Here is a 17,208-nt window from a genome sequence, read left to right on the forward strand (position 1 = left end):
AACGAGTGAAACACGTGTTGTTCGTGTAAGCCTACCGTTTCGCGGCAGTATCGCGTGACCAGCCGCTTGCCGCTACATGTGGTCTGGACACCATACCCCGGCCAACCTTAGTTCGGAGGATGTGTAAAGACGAAGTTGGCTGAAACGTTGTTTTATCGGCTATCGCCCAATCGTCTCGGAGCTACATACAGAAGGTGGCGCGTGGACCTCAAGGATGGCTAGTTCAGGCGCAAATAAGAGGTGGTCCAAGCTGGATCGGAGTCGGCTTCATGCGGGTCATACCGGTGGTCAGCGGTTCTGTGGTCGAACTCGATCCTTTATCGAACAAGTGGGCGCCGCGCGAAGAACAACATGGTATCGTCGCTTTCGCGGCGTCGGTCAACCGGCGGGTTCTGGAGCCGCGAGGACGGAAAGGTCCTCGTCATATTAGTGGGCAGGCGTAGGCCTCGCGTCGGCAAGTCCTCCGTGTGCTGGGCGAATAGGCCCCTATCGCAGAAAGCGTCAATTTGGGGTGCACGCGGCATCATCATTCTTGATACCAGTCGTGCAGAGGGAAGCAAGCGCGAAGTCGACCCCGCCCACCTTCCGAGGACATAGGGCGTGTAAGGCCACCTTGAAAGCCGGCAATGCGCTGGCATCGATACCATGGTGTTCTTCTAAAAAACGAGTCACGATGTTCGATGCTGCAAGGACACGCAGCTAACCTCGAGGGTGCGTCTGCTGCACTGGCCCCCCTTTGAAGCATTACTTTCTGGGTTGTACCGAAGGGACGATGGGCTTGGCGGCAATAGAAACGGTTTAGCTGAATGGGATGCAGCCCTGCCTCCTCATTGGAGGTGGTCCCCAATCCCAGCACTTCCTGGTCAACCCAGGATGTCTGTTGAGCAGATTCTCCCTCCATTGTTTAGGAAGAAAAAAAAAAAATACACACAAACAGACATCACCTCAATTCGTCGAGCTGAGTCGATTGATATATAACACTATGGGTCTCCGGGCCTTCTATAAAAAGTTTATTTTTGGAGCGATCATATAGCCTTTACGTAAACTTAGTATACGAGAAAGGCAAAAATACATTCACAAAAGTAGAATAAAATATAAAATGATGAATTTCTATTTCAACAGTTTAAATAAAACATATCGCGTGATATGTCGAATTTGTTAGATAAAGTATCAGAGTGTCAGCTAGACATATTGAACTGTGACGACCTGCGTGAGAGAGAAAAAGAGTCAAGACGAGCGTCGAAATAGACCCGCTGAGTATGAGCCTAGAGCAAGATTTTTTGATGTACAGGGTATCCGACTTCGTCAGTAGATGGGAATAACCAGCGCGAGGGGGAAACATACATTTTCAGTGCAAAACGTAAACAAACGAGCATAAATTCCATACAAAAATCCAAGATGGCTGAGTTGGGGATATTGACAAGTCGGATAACCTGTACATAAAAAACGAACAGTGGGTAATGTCTGTGACATAACCGCTAAGTGGACGTAGGACTTTACTTGACCATGCCTTTAAGATACATAATATGTCCAAATTTCTCACATCAACTATTTTGGATAAATAATCGGCGTTGCATACCATTCCTTGGCAAAATCTTTCTCATCAAACCGAAACAGAAATCAACCTGCATTTGAACAAGAATCATCAAAAAAAGTAAAATTCAGGTAAGTATCTGTCCGGTCACGAAATATTAGTCTCTGAGCAGTGGCAACCTTCCCACTCAAAGGACTGCCTGAATAAAAACCACAAGTTGGCTCAGCAGGGGATGTAGACTGTATCTCAGCCCTTCCACTTTCGAAGAGCCTTCTAATCTCAAAAGAGGATAGCGACTGAATAGAGAAACATTTATTTTTAACTCTAGATCCTTGAAAAGGCTGTTTCGCTCGGCTAAGTGCAAAAAGTAAAAAACGATCTTTTCAAATAACCTTTTCTTTATACCTTATTTTGAATCTTCTCTGCTTCCCAATTCAGGCCAATCAGCTAGTGTCTGTATCCCGGCTTGTCAGCCAAAGCGTCATCATCATCAACGCGTGTCTGAGAAGGGTTTCTTCTTCTTTTTTTACGCTTGTTGCTCGCTTGGCGTCTATTTCCTAACGGGACTTTTTCGCCATAGATACAGGCCATTAATAAGCCGGGCAAGGCGAGCTAGAAATTGCAGTTCAGGTGGAAGTACATGTTCTTTCTTGAGACAACATTGTTAGTAGTAGAAGGAAGGAAACACCCGGACATGGGATTTCGGGTGATAAGATTTAGAATTGGTAACATGGGATTTAATTCATTCAGTCAATGTTCGCTTTGAAAAGGTCAGTAGTAGCAACAATGTTTATCTAGATATTTCTTGATCAATGCCAAAAAATCCAACATTTGATGTAAAAATCGATTGATAGTTTATTAATGTTTTAGCCAGTAATCGGTGTTTTTCTTTATCCAAATAAGATCATGAGAGAAGATTTGGACATCTTATGAATCTTTAAAGGCATGGTCAAGCAAAAGTCCTTCGTCCACTTCGCGGTTAAATCAGAAAACTCCATATCTACTGTTAGTTTTGGATGCATTTAATGGTAAAAAATCACGCATAAAAATTTTATCTTCCTAGAATATTGATTTGGCAATCTATGTACAATTTCATCCTGAAGGGTATTGAAAGTATCGATATTGATCTCTATTATTGGCTCTCGAAATCTGTTTGTTTTTGACATACATGCTGCATCATGTGGCTTTTTCTTCAGCTCAGTTCCCGGCTCAGCACCGATGCCGGCCGGTCTCGGCTCCGAAGTCTCTGCTGCTGCTGCCGGTATCTGCTCGCCAGCATTGCTGCTTTGTCGGGTCTGTAGGTGGACTGCTGATGTGCTGGCTAGGTTTCGATGATGATGGTCGCTTGATGGTGACGAGCCGAAAAGCGGCTCTGCGCAGACTTCATTCCTATTAAAAGTGCTGTTCAATCGATGATGCAGTTGCGTTTCGCTTTGTCCCGGTCAGAATGAAAGGAAAAGAAGCGTTGGGTGCTATTTTTATGGCTTTTCGGCAAAGACCCAGCGGCTAACATTCGCTGGTGTCTGCACCAATCAGAACGTGGTAATGGAATGATGCAAGAATTATGCGGTACCCATATTTATAGGTTTTCGTGAATTCAATGTTTCGCTTTGAAAACAGTTTAGCCTATTGAAACAAGTTTTGATATTATCGCTAATCAATATGAAAGCGCATACTTGAAAGCTGTCGATTGAGGGGTTAACTGCAGAAATCTGTTCAATTAGGGTAAAAGCCACGGACCGTTTGAAAATCTTCAACACAATAGCGTAACGCGGGCCGATTTAGAAATTTTGAAATGACAATTCGGTATAGTAAAGAGAGACGTAAGTCCTACGTCAAAATTAAAGGGGTTGTATACAAGACACGACTGCTCGACGTAAACTACGTAAACCAAGTACACTGATCCCATTATCTGATCTATAAAAGAAGAGAAGGAACCATCACACTGATGACATCTACTTACCCAGCTTTAGCAGCATGTCCCACTCTGTGAGGGGAATTTGGACCCCACTGTCTAGTTCAGCAGCTGGGCTTATCTATCATATACCCCCAGTTCAACAATTGATAATACCCTAAAAGTAGGCAATTACTAAGGATTGAATGCGCTTTGCATAGAGATGCAAGGATGCAATGAAAGAACTAAAATTTTCAATAGTTTAGCGTTGATGCTAAAAATTTCAATACTACTGGCAACTTGGTGGAGAGTTTGCGAATTGATTGATATATAAATCTTTAAAATCCATTGAAAGATAAAGGACCTATTTATGCTACAAATCTTACATGATTTCGTGACGGTCCCCAATTTTGAAATTTTCATTTTACACCCTGTATCCGAGTCTTCCCCTTAGACGTAGTTTACGTCAAAAATCTTGGTCTAGAGTGTTACCCTTCAGCTATCTTCGCTTGTTCGGAAGGTCGAAAACTTCGTATTGGAAATTAGTTTGATTCTGAATTCAGCCACTTGGTGGCGCTAGAGTATATGGAAACACAAATTGAGAACAAGGGTGTTAACGATCATTCAGTAATTTGCGTTAGATCATTTAGTAGTTTGTCAATATCAATTATTTAGAAAGTTGAATTAAACTATGCATGAGTGGATTCTATGCGCGAAGGTTTTCAGAATTTTGCCTAATGGCTCGTTATTGAATTAATTCAATAACGGAGTTAAGCAAGAAGTTGCAGTAACTCAAACTAAATGATTGGAATTTTGTTATCATTTAGTCTAAGTTACTGAAACTATAGCTATAACTCCGTTATCAGTGGAATTCAAACAACAAGCCATTAGGCAGAGTTGTAGAAAAACCTTCGCACTAGAAGTCCATCATACAACATGTTTTGAAATTCAGCTTCTAGAATGTGTTATTGATATCTTGACTGATATATTTGAACCTGTGGTAGCAAATAACAAGATTAGCTATTGTTGTAGTGTAGGGATAGAAAATGTAAAATATGATGAAAAGTTTTTTGCAAATGTTTTGATTTTCATGCTTGATCAGTTGTTGTAGTAAAGAGATAGAAAATGTAAAATATGATGAAAAGAAAAGATTTTTGCATATGTTTTGATTTTGATGCCTGATCAGTTGTTGTTATAGTGAAGAGGTAGAAAATGTAAAATATGATGAAAAGGAAAGGATTTTGCAAATGTTTTGATGTTATTGAGCCTGGAGAAATCAACTCGTGATAGCAAAAAACAAGATTTGCTATTGTTGTAGTGTAGACATAGAAAATGTAAAATATGAGGAAAGGAAAAGATTTTTGCATATGTTTTGATTTTGATGCTTGGATGTTCTTTAAAAAAAAAGTTGAATATTGTTTGGAATAAATGTAATAGAAGTACGTTATACAAAGTATATGAATAATAGGCTTTAAAATTAGTGTTGGTATGCTGTTCATTTCTTTTCAGGAAAATGCCAGTACAACAGTCGTATCAGTCGTTTGAGTAATAACCTTTTTTTGGGAAATATTAAAAACAAGTAGGTAGTATATGTTTCCACAATAATTCCAATAATTTGGAGAGAGATACATGATGGGAAATGAGGAGAGTAAGGAGTAAAGGAGGAGGGAGGAGTGGAGGAGGGAGGGAGGAGGAGGAGGAGGGAGGAGGAGGAGGAGGAGGGGTAGGAGGAGGAGGAGTAGGAGGAGTAGGAGGAGGAGGAGGAGGAGTGAGTGAGGAGGGAGGAGGAGGGAGGAGGAGGAGTGAGTGAGGAGTGAGGAGATTGAGGGAGGGAGGAGGAGGAGTGAGTGAGCAGGAGGAGGAGGAGGAGGGAGTGAGGAGGAGTGGAGGAGGTGAGGTGAGTGAGAGGAGGAGGGAGTGAGGAGTGGAGGAGTGGAGGAGGAGGAGTGGGAGGAGGGAGGAGGAGAGGAGTGAGGAGGAGTGAGTAGAGGAGTGAGTGAGGAGGGAGGGAGTGAGTGAGTGAGTGAGGAGGAGGAGGAGTGTGAGGAGAGGGAGGAGGAGTGAGAGGAGGGAGGAGGAGGAGGGAGGAGTGAGGAGTGAGTGGGAGGAGGAGGAGGGAGTGAGTGGAGTGAGCAGTGAGTTAGTGAGTGAGGGAGGAGGAGGTGGAGGAGTGAGGGAGTGAGTGGAGGAGGAGAGGAGTGGAGTGAGTGAGTGAGGAGTAGAGGAGAGTGGGAGTGGGTGGAGTTAGTGAGGTGAGTGAGTGAGGAGGAGGAGGAGTGAGTGAGTGAGTGAGTGAGTGAGTGAGTGAGTGAGTGAGTGAGTGAGTGAGTGAGTGAGTGAGTGAGTGAGTGAGAGAAACTCGAGACATAGTAGGGTATCTGTCTCATATCAATAAACAGCCATGGCAATGCGCCCATAAATGCAAATGACTGGCACACCCAATAATCAAGAAACATTTGCATAATTATGCTCGGCTCACGTAATTTTTTATTGAAAACAATTTGGAAACTTCAAAAATGGAATTATTATCACATTATTGTATTAGGCTAAAAAACATGTACCTATTTCAATAACATTCAAAAACAGTTAATCCTATGCTTGTACCTATATCAATAATACTGTTTCCAACATAAAATACGCACACTATTACTTATACACACACGTTACGATATGATTGCAGTGATGCCGAATTCTTCAATAATGTATTTGAGTTGAAATATAATTACAAAATTTCAGTTTTTTTTTTGTAGTTTTTTAACTTATCAGTTTAATTTTATGATTGTCATCGATTAGCTTTTCGATATACCTTATTTTACAAACGTAAGAGCTGAATTTCACAATGAAAGTTTTAGTTCATTCAAGCATTTTTTGAATAAAAATCTAGGTCGGCAACCCTTGAGGGTACTGCAAGCCATGTAAACAGTTTGGAATATGGACAAGGATAATTTAGACGTTGTTCGAAATAAACCTATATCAAACTATAGGAAATCGCGTTGGTTTTTTAAATATAATTATACTTATAGTGAAAATGTGATGTGCTTTATATGTTGTGAAGTGAATTTTAAAAGGATACATTTGTATTAGCTTGAAATCGGTGTGAAAACAAATGAATCTGCTAGTAGCAATCGAGCAGTGCATCAAACCATCAGTTCAGAGGTAGGGAAATGAAAATAAAAGTGTTTTATAATTTTGTTTGTAATAATTTCAGTCTTGTGAATTAAAACATTACTTAACGAAAATCTTGAATAATATTCGAAACATTCAAGAATGTGTTCCATCCATTATTGTGTACATACGATGTGAGAAATTGTAATTAAATTAATTTTTTATTTGGATAATCGACGATTGGGATTAATATACGGGCTATTATCAATATGGGAACAGATACCCTAATTAATTACCACTCCGGGTGGCTTAATGAGCTTAAGGGTGATTTTATTCAAAATGTATTTTTAAGTTTTCGTCAAAAGTTTAGCATATCAGTTAACTGTATGACAAAAAAAGCAATAATAATATGACAAGAAAATGATTTAATTCCAAAATTGCGTATTTTCATCTGGAATCGATGCGACATCCGAAAAAGATGAACAAAATAAGTCAACATTTTTCACTCCAAATTAATGGTAGATTCCTTTCGGAACTGTGTCACCACCCTAACTGCACGCACCGGATACGCCCTTGTTCATCGTAAAGTGTGATAACCATGACTGCGCAGTATGCGATTTCTTGGAGATAGTTCTCTCTGTTCCAGTGGTTTGTCGCGAGAGCACTGTTTTTTAGTCTAGCGATCGTCGTTAATGAAAGTAAGTGCGATTTTCTGGAACGGTCGATTGGATTTAAAAGTAGTAGCAGCAATTTAACAGGTATGTGCATGTATGAAATTATTATTAAGTTATAATTCGAGCACTCGCACTGTGGAAATGCATATCGTTTTTGGTTCGCATAACGATCACTCTTTTTTTGAAGACGACTTCTACTTTAATCACGTATGGATTGCAAACAATTGTCCATTGAACCACTTGTTTGGGAAACTGCAAATCACAATTATTGTGATTGTTGTGTGATAAACCGCCAGTGATCAGAAAATGCGTAATTTCCGTGATTTGAGAAACGGAGCAAAGGTTATAATATAATTTTCAAGTAACGAACTGACTGATAGAAGCAATTTCTGGCATAGTTGGTTATTCCTGCTGGTGAAAACTAATTTGATACCAAAATTTTCTTAGCTTAGAACGCAATGGTCAGGTTAAGTTATGATCAAAGTTTACGGATACTCGTCGCAATCCATTTGTTATTGGTACTATAATGGTGATTAATGATTTCTATAAATTTCGATATTCATTTGACTATATTGACATAACTATCAAAACGATGTTGGGTAGATAGCAAAAGTACCGCGTATGACAGCCGCAAACCAGTCTCCTGATTTGTATGCACGACACGAGTCTGTAGATAGCAGAAAGAATTCCCCGCAGATTAGAACTGAAGTGTGTGTTCTGTGGCGGCAGTTCTGTGGAACCGATGAGTCAACTTTGTTGAAATATTATCGTCACTGCAAGCAGATCAGACGCCGGCTCGGGATTGATTTTTTTTTGCTTTGCAGCACATATTATTGTAGTGAATGAATATGATTAGTCGTCTGATTGTTTATAACAATAAAAAAACACATCTCTTCAGTGAGTAATTCTCGCTGAGAATGGGCCACTATTTTCACGAGCTTCTCAATAAGGGTATGCGATAACACACTTTTTCCTAACGAAACGAAACGAAATTTAAAATGTTTATGTTGATTCGAATCGAAACGAAATAAAGATTTCTTTCGAGACTTCGAAACGATACCAAATATAAGTTCATTTAATTCGAAATTTTTCGAAACGAAACGAAATTTTAATTTTTTTTCCGCGGAATTTTTATTAAATTGGTTTTACATTATATAGGGGAACGGTTCGCCACTTCATCTCATAGCTCCTATTTCCATCTCATCAAAAACAAAGTAATGGAAAGCAATTTGGCTTGTTTATTATTTTTGTGATTTTTTTCAGCAGTGAGCACGCATGTTGACAAAAAGAAGCGACGAATTTGGTGCCGTATTTCTTTGTTTAGCGATGAGATGGATATATGTACAGTGAGATGGAGATCGGAACAGTTCCCCTACGCAATTCTGATTTCACTTTTTCGAAGTCGAATAACTGTTTTGCGACCAAAAGAGTTACAATAACAGAAAAGGCAATCTGTGATAAATCGCCACATTCTCGCCGCATATACCATTGGCGATAAGACAACACCCCAGCATTTGTGCCATTTTCAAAGGAATTCATCGTGGAGCGTGTACTCCCGAATCTGATCAATTTTATATCAGTTTTATATCAGTAAGAAATTGTGGGATTTTTCATATACGGATTCAAATTTCGTTTGAAACCTTAGTTCACTTAAGAATTATGTAATTATGCTGAAGCATACTTCATATTGTCTTGTGAGCGTGGACACTGACTGACTTAGTCAAAATTAGAACATGAATGCTTAAATTTATTTTTTATTTAGTGGGATACTCAATTATGTATCCACATCTACCAGGCGTATACGCAGATAGAGAATTGATATTACTAGACCAACATTTGAAAAGTGCCTATCAGCCAAAATGTATTCCTTATTATTCTTCGTCTACATATATGTATAGCGTACATTTGCTCACTAGAAGAATCCTGTGCACCTTTCTAAAATGCACGAAGATATGTATTTCCGATTGAATTTCACAGACCTATAGCCTTATATACAATCAGCTCGACAAACTGAGCTATTGTCTGTGTGTCTTTGGCATATGAGAACAGCTGTTATGGTCAGTATGAGCTGAAAGCAATCATAAGTAAAGAACTTTCAGCAATTTTAATGATCTTTCAACCCGTTCTGGATTTTTTTTGCAAATTCCATGCGAAGATCTAGAAATGCCCACAAATCTGCAATGTTCCTTACATATTGTGAAAATAGTAAAAAAAAAACATAGCTTGATTAACTGTACACATCGTAGTTGCTAATCATGATTGGCCGAAAAACAGAAAATATGCACAGCTCACCAATTAAATAATATTCTTGGGATACAAAAAAGTTATTCTTATTGTATACTTGCTTCGGAGTTTCCAATTCATTACCAATAAGGATGCTGGTCACGTGCTTATAGTCAATTTAGGATTAGGAGAGGAGAATTAGTTTAACACTCATTGTTATAAGAGACCGAGGAATGCTCTGCATCTCCGTGAGCGCTACGGGAAAGGAATCGTTGGTTAGTTGAGAAGGTAATTCATGTGAAACCCCTTGGTAAGCGACAAAATATTTATTGTAAACGAAGTTATTTTGAAAACAAGAAGACGAAAACTGTGTTTCAAATCAAACTAACGCAAGATCAATGTGTTTCGTTTAATAATCTTCTACAACACGATCGATTCTGCACTAAATAATTTTGTGCTCTTCGATGCAGACATTAGTTTTATCACTTCACGTTCTCCCACACTATTTGGCGTGATCAGCATCAACACGATCGATTGTACTTTGGTTAAACAAATCTCTGCTACGCGAGGTAGATTTTTTTCACTTCGCGTTCTCCCGGGCTAGCTGCCGTCCCATGACCAGCATCCACACGATCGTTTCCGCATTCATATGGAAGAAAGCTATAAGGTACACTGGGGGAAGTGGAAAAGGAAAAATCGATAGTGCATGTTTAAATTAGTGTAAAACCAGTTTAAATGATTCAAATGCGTTCAATCAAAATGGGCACCATTTGTGCGGTAATTCATGCCATTTTGGTCGGTTGAAATTTATGGAAATGGATTTAAAAATTAGGACTTGTTTTTCCACTTACCCTAGTGGGATGGGGTAAGTGGAAAACCCATGTTACCTCCCGCATAATGAAAAACGACATGCCATGCAGTCAAAATTACATATGTGTTATAAGATATATTGTCACTATTCACTTCATTGTTAGCATACAATTTTAAGCTTGATTCACCATACCAAGCCTACATCAACACTTACTGTTAATACATAACATGCTGTCGATGTGTGATTATATAGTTCTTGAATTGTACATCTACCAACTGATGTATGGTACATCGAAAATTTTGTTCGAAAAAACCACCAAATTTAAATGTTAATTATACTTAACCGCCCATTACTCATATGGTCGTTTTGGCCGTTTACCATCTGAGCTACTGTTGAAACAGTATATGAGACTGTCCATTTATAGTTGACTACTATTAGTGACACCATCGCAACAATACCACTTATTCTCTTCAATTATAACAGATGCGGTCTACGTATGGTCCATGATTATGCGGGCTTGACCTTCAATAGTTTTTTTTTGACGTAGAACTACGTCTGTCTTTTCTATATTGGGGTACACTTTACGATTGCAAAAAATGAAAATCGTCACGAAAATATGATAGACTTTGATCGTTAATATCTCAGCCGTTTCTCGATGGATTTTCAATTTTCTTGGACCATTCGATCAAGGAAGAGTCAACGCTTCATACTCGATGTACACTGAAGTCGTTTGTTACGCGGTTTTTTTTACAGGAATCGTTTTTTATGCGATTTTTCATTCACGCAAGTTTTCGGATTTCCGCGGTTCCTTCATACATACTTTGGGATTTACGCGGTTGTTTACGTTGTTTTAATTTACGCGGCCCATATCTTCCGCGGCCAGATCCGCCGAAGATGGGACACGGATGAAAATGATGTGCTGCTGTTTCCACGACCGCCACCACCACCGACCGAAAAAATTTTATCCGCACCACCACACCGCTGATACAGCCGTTGTCACTGGGACCGTTTCTGGACGCCCTGGTCCGCTCGCCGTGATATCCAGAATGAAAATGACGCGCGCACGCGAAACACGGAGCTTTTTATACACAGGGAAAACGAAGCAGTGGATCAAAAGGCCCGTACCTTATTGCAATCTGATGTCCGTGTTGGGGATTTATGAACGGAATTGAATTTTTCACCCGGTTTGTAAAGAAACAACATTTTCAATAGTTTAACGTTGATAATCAATAGTATCAATAGAATTGGCAAATTGCTGGAGAGTTTCTGAATCGATTGATAAGCAAATGTCGAAAATCCATCGAAAGATAAGAACGCTATTAGCGTTTGAAATCTATCCTAATGTCGTGACGGTCTCGAATTTGGAAATTTCGGTTTTACACCCTTCCCCTTAGACGTAGTTTACGTCAAAATGAATCTAGAACAGCTTCTGGGAAAATGAATGTTCCAGATCCATATTCAAACTGACAGCCCCGAACGATTTGAATCCCTGCTGATTTTACTCAAGTAAGACAAGTAAGACAAATAAGACAAATGGGTCTGTTCACAAATTACGTAACGCTTCTGGGGGAAGGGGGAAGTCCAACTTGCGTTATACTTTGATACAATAAAAGGTGAGGGAGGGGGTGGGTACTATCAAATGTTACGCATAACGCGAATAAAAATTTATTTGAGTGTCGTTTTTTTAAATCATTGATTGAACTAATTGCTGTTTATAGTTATTGTATATTGGTCATTATCGAAATCGCGTAAAAATACCAAGCGAATATTGTATTTCTCGACACCACAGTTTCGCAAAACTATGTAAATGGTTATGATCGCAAATTCTATTTTCGTTTCTATTAGCTGCATTCTTGATATCCTTGATTTTTGCGAGGATTTGAGAAATGATTCAGAGAAGGGAAAAAAAATCTGCATTTTAAATTTTCGCAGTTACGCGTTACATGCGGGAGGAAGGGGGTCAAAAACTCGGATTTTTGCGTTACGTAATTTGTGAACAGACCCTAAGACAAATAAGACAAATAAGGCAAATGAGACAAATTAGATAAATAAGACAAATAAGAACGTCATAAATTGCTCTGGATATTCTCTCAGGAATTTCTCCGGATATTCCTTCCTGAATTCTACTCAAGGAAAAACTTAGAAAATCCTCCGGATGTTATTTCAGAAATTTGTAAGGATGTTCCCTCAGAAATTCCTCCGGATATTTCTTCAGGAATTCTTCCGAATATTTTTTCAAGAATTACCCCGGATATTTCTCCAGGAATTTATCCGAATATTTCCTTAAGAATGCCACCAGACATTCCTTCAGGAATTCCTCGGTATTTTCATTCAGGAAATTCTCTCTAAATATTTCTTCTGGATACAGGATTCCTCCCGGATATTTATTTAGAAGTTATCCCGGATTTTCCTCCAGGAATTTCTCTAAATATTTCTCCAGGAATTTCTCCAAACATTCCTCCAGGAATTCCTGAAAGTATTTCTGTAGGAAGTCCTTGAAATATTCCTTCCGGATATCTTTTGAATACTCCTCCAGGAATTCATCCGTATATTTCTTCCGGAATTGATCTGGATGTTCCTCCAGGAATTCATTCAAAACAATAAAATTCTGGACGAGTATCTGGAGAATATTTGGAGAAATTTTTGGAGAAATTCCTGGAGAAATATCCGGAGGACTTTTTTGAGCTACACTTTTTGAGCTTTTTACGGCAGTTTTTTATACGTCACTTCGTTTTACGGCCCCCTTTTTACACTACACTATTGACATCCAAACGTAAGCCTAAGCCTCTTAGAAACTCAAAGAACAAAGTAGATGCTTTATATATTCATCATTTGCCTTCAACAATCTTTCCATTCCAGGTTATCCAAGAATTTCCTGGAGTCTACACGCATAACCAAGGACCTAAGGTCTACAAGCGTAACGAAAGGGCTGTTATCTCTATTTTAAAATGGTTCATGCCCTATATGATCTATTCAACCAAACTCAATATGCCTTAAGCAGCCGTTTCTATCCAGGTCATCCAAGAATTCCCTAGACTCCTCAGCCGGGGTTCCATCCCAAATATGTCCTCCGAGTATTTGTTTTCACTTGCGTCTCAAATGTAGGCATATGAGTTTTTCTAAGATCTCCAAATTGCCTTGGAGTTTGAATCAAATGGTCTACCGAATCAACAAAGTCTTTCCTGATGTCCCCAGCCGTGATAACAACCCAATTATGTCCTCCAAGTATTTGTCTTTTATTTGCGTCTCAAATCCAGACATATGGGATGTTGTAAGGTCTCCAAATTGTTCTGTAGTTTGAATCAAATGGTCTACCGAATCAACTGAGGCTTGCGTAATGTCCCTAGCCGCGGTATCAATCCAATTATGTCCTCCAAGTATTTGTATTGCGCTCGCGACTCAAATTCAGACATATGAGTTGTTCTAAGATCTTCAAATTGCTCTTGAGTTTGAATCAAATGGTCTACCGAATCATCCAAAGTTTCCATGATGTCTCCAGCCATTGTATTAAACCAATTATGTCCTCCTAATATTTGTCTTACATTTGCGTGTCAAATCCATACATATGAGATGTTGCAAGATCTCCACATTGTCCTGAAGTTTGAATTAAATGTTTTGCCGAATCAACCAAGGATTGCAGGATATCCCCAGCCGCGCTATCAACCCAATTATGTCCTCCGCTTATTTTTCTTTCAATTGCGTCTCAAATCCAGACATATGAGATGTTGTAAGATCTCCAAATCGTCCTGGAGTTTAAATCAAAAGGTCTTCCGAATCAACCAAGGGTTCCAGGATGTTACCAGCCGCGGTAACAATCAACATAAGTCCTCCGAGTATTTGTCTTTCACTTGCGTCTCGAATGGAGGCATATAAGTTGTTTCAAGATATCCAAGTTGTCCTGGAGATTGAATCAAGTGGTATACTGAATCAACCAAAGCTTCTATGATGTCAACGGCCGCGGTATCAACCCAATTATGTTCTCCGAGCATGAGTCTTTTACTTGCGTCTCTAATCTGGACATATAATATGTTGTAAGATCTCCAAATTGTTCTGGAGTTTTAATCAAATGAACTGCCGAATCAATCAAGGCCTTCATGATGTCCCCAGTCGCGGTAACGACTCGAGCAGCACAAGTTAGACAAAAATGGTTATAGCGAAGCTATTGAGGCTGTTGGATTCAAACTTCATGACGATGAACTTCGTTTCGCCTAAAATTGATTTATTCTCTGATTAGTTCTCGAGTTCAAGGATGTTACCGATCATTTAGTAATCTGCGTTCGATCATTTAGTAGTTTGTCAATAACTCATTCCAGAGGCTAAATTTCAAAATGTGTTGTATGGTGGACTTAGTGCGAAGGTTTTTCTACAACTCTCCTGAACTGGTCGATGTTCGAATTCCATTGCTAAAGGAGTTACGGTGCTAGTTGCTATACTTATACTAAATGATAACAAAATATGCATTCATTTAGTCTAAGTTACTGCAACTAGCGCAATAGCTCCGTTATTAATGAAATGGGTCTGGGTCATTTGGCATAAAGTCATTTGGCATAACGCCATTTGGCATAAGGTCATTTGGCATAAAGGCAATTTGGCATAATGGTCATTTGGCATAACGGACATTTGGCATAATTTTGAACTGTAAGAAAAGAGTGGGTCATTTGGCATAACGGACATTTGGCTTAATTTCGAGCTGTAAAAGCGAAAGGGATATTTCATGTAATGTTTAGCGCAGATAAAGTAGGTCGAGGCTGTTTTCTGATAAATTTAGATTGATGGTAGACCTTTTCCGGAAGAACGAAATAACAAAACGGCAGAATTACTTCCGAGAGAGGAATCACATCCATCAATGACTTATTCCGGCCACATGCCTACTTTTAAAAGCAGGGATTCGCCCACCATTGCTTCAATCCGAGCATGCGCCGTAAGACCAGATCAAATCCACCATTCCCTCAATCCGGGTAAGCGCCTAACTTTAAAACCTCAAGCAACATACTTGTCGTAGACGAGTTACTAAAACCAATCAAGTCACATATGAGTTATTGCAACCAAATCAATCTGAATTGTGCATTTCGGGGAAGAGATCACATCTACCATTGATTTATTCCCGACAAGCGGCTACTTATAAAGAAGGAGTCACATCTATCATTGCCATAATCCGGGCAGGGCCTACTTTTAAAGAAGGGATCACATCCACCATTGCATTGTCACAATTCAGGCCACACACCTACTTTCAAAGAAGGGATTACATCCACTATTGCTTCAATCCGGACAAGCGCCTATTTTTAAAGAACAAATCAAATCCTCCATTGCCATAATCCGTGCAAGCGCCTATTTTTAAAGAAGGGATCACATCCACCATTGCCTCAATCCGGGCAAGCACCTTCTTTTAAAGAAGGAATCACATCCACCATTGCCTCAATCCGGGCAAGCGCCTACTTTTAAAGAAGAGATCACATCCACCATTGCCTCAATCCGGGCAAGCACCTTCTTTTAAAGAAGGAATCACATCCACAATTGCCTCAATCCGGGCAAGCGCCTTCTTTTAAAGAAGGGATGTCATAATCCGGACAAGCGTCTTCTTTTAAAGAAGGGATCACATCAACCATTGTCATAATCCGGGCAAGTGCCTACTTTTAAAGAAGGGATCACATCCACCATTGCCTCAATCCGGGCAAGCACCTTCTTTTAAAGAAGGAATCACATCCACCATTGCCTCAATCCGGGCAAGCGCCTACTTTTAAAGAAGAGATCACATACACCATTGCCTCAATCCGGGCAAGCACCTTCTTTTAAAGAAGGAATCACATCCACAATTGCCTCAATCCGGGCAAGCGCCTTCTTTTAAAGAAGGGATCACATCAACCATTGTCATAATCCGGGCAAGTGCCTACTTTTAAAGAAGGGATCACATCCACCATTGCCTCAATCCGGACAAGCGCCTTCTTTTAAAGAAAAGATTACATCCACCAATGCTTCAATCCGGACAAGCGCCTATTTTCAAAGAATAAATCAAATCCTCAATTGCCATAATCCGTGCAAGCGCCTATTTGTAAAGAAGGGATCACATCCACCATTGCCTCAATCCGGGCAAGCACCTTCTTTTAAAGAAGGAATCACGTCCACCATTGTCATAATCCGGGCAAGCGCCTTCTTTTAAAGAAGGAATCACATCAACCATTGTCATAATCCGGGCAAGTGCCTACTTTTAAAGAAGGAATCACATCCACCATTGCCTCAATTTGGGAAGCGCCTTCTTTTAAAGAAGGCATCACATCCACCATTGCCTCAATTTGGGAAGCGCCTTCTTTTAAAGAAGGCATCACATCCACCATTGTCATAATCCGGGAAAGTGCCTACTTTTAAGGAAGGGATCACATCCTCCATTGCCTTAGTCAATGCAAGCGCCTACTTTTAAAGAAGGGATCACATCCACCATGGCCTTAATCCGGGCATGCGCCTACTTTTAAAGAAGGGATCACTTCAACCATTGCCTCAATCCGGACAAGCGCCTAATTTTAAAGAAGGGATCACATCATCCATTGCCATAATCCATGCAAGCGCCTACCTTTAAAGAATGGATCGGATCCACCATGACCTTAATCCGGGCAAGCACCTACTTTTAAAGAAGGGATCTCATCATTCATTGCCATAATCCGGCAACACGCCTTCTTTTAAAGAGGGGATTATATCCACCACTGCTCTAGTCCGGGCATGCGCCTACTTTTGCATTGCATTGCAAATGCATTCTTTCCACGAGAGGACAATGTCTTTTTAATATTGTTATTGATGGGTATTATATTTACTATTCCGGGGTGTTTCCCGCACCACTTAGTCACCATTTAGCAAATGCAAAGAAAAATTATGCCAAATGTCTGTTATGCCAAAAGACCCTCACTTTTGACGTTGGTTACAATTATGCCAAATGTCCGTTATGCCAAATGACCATTATGCCAAATGGCCTTTATGC

At 39.8% G+C, this 17,208-nt stretch overlaps 1 protein-coding gene across 2 annotated transcripts in view; it reads left to right on the forward strand.

The window, feature by feature from the left end:
- The first annotated feature begins 7,144 nt into the window (after nucleotides 1-7,144).
- The window catches only part of LOC134218120 (uncharacterized), a 70,302-nt gene continuing 60,238 nt past the window's right edge, over nucleotides 7,145-17,208 (forward strand). Inside the window, exon 1 of one of the 2 annotated variants that reach the window (XM_062696986.1) lies at nucleotides 7,145-7,291. The gene's annotated coding sequence lies outside the window, so the exon portion shown is untranslated. The remainder of the gene's footprint in view (nucleotides 7,292-17,208) is intronic. The other variant, XM_062696988.1, reaches the window with a different exon arrangement.

This window comes from Armigeres subalbatus, chromosome 2, assembly GCF_024139115.2.
Source record: "Armigeres subalbatus isolate Guangzhou_Male chromosome 2, GZ_Asu_2, whole genome shotgun sequence".
Lineage (NCBI taxonomy): Eukaryota > Metazoa > Arthropoda > Insecta > Diptera > Culicidae > Armigeres > Armigeres subalbatus.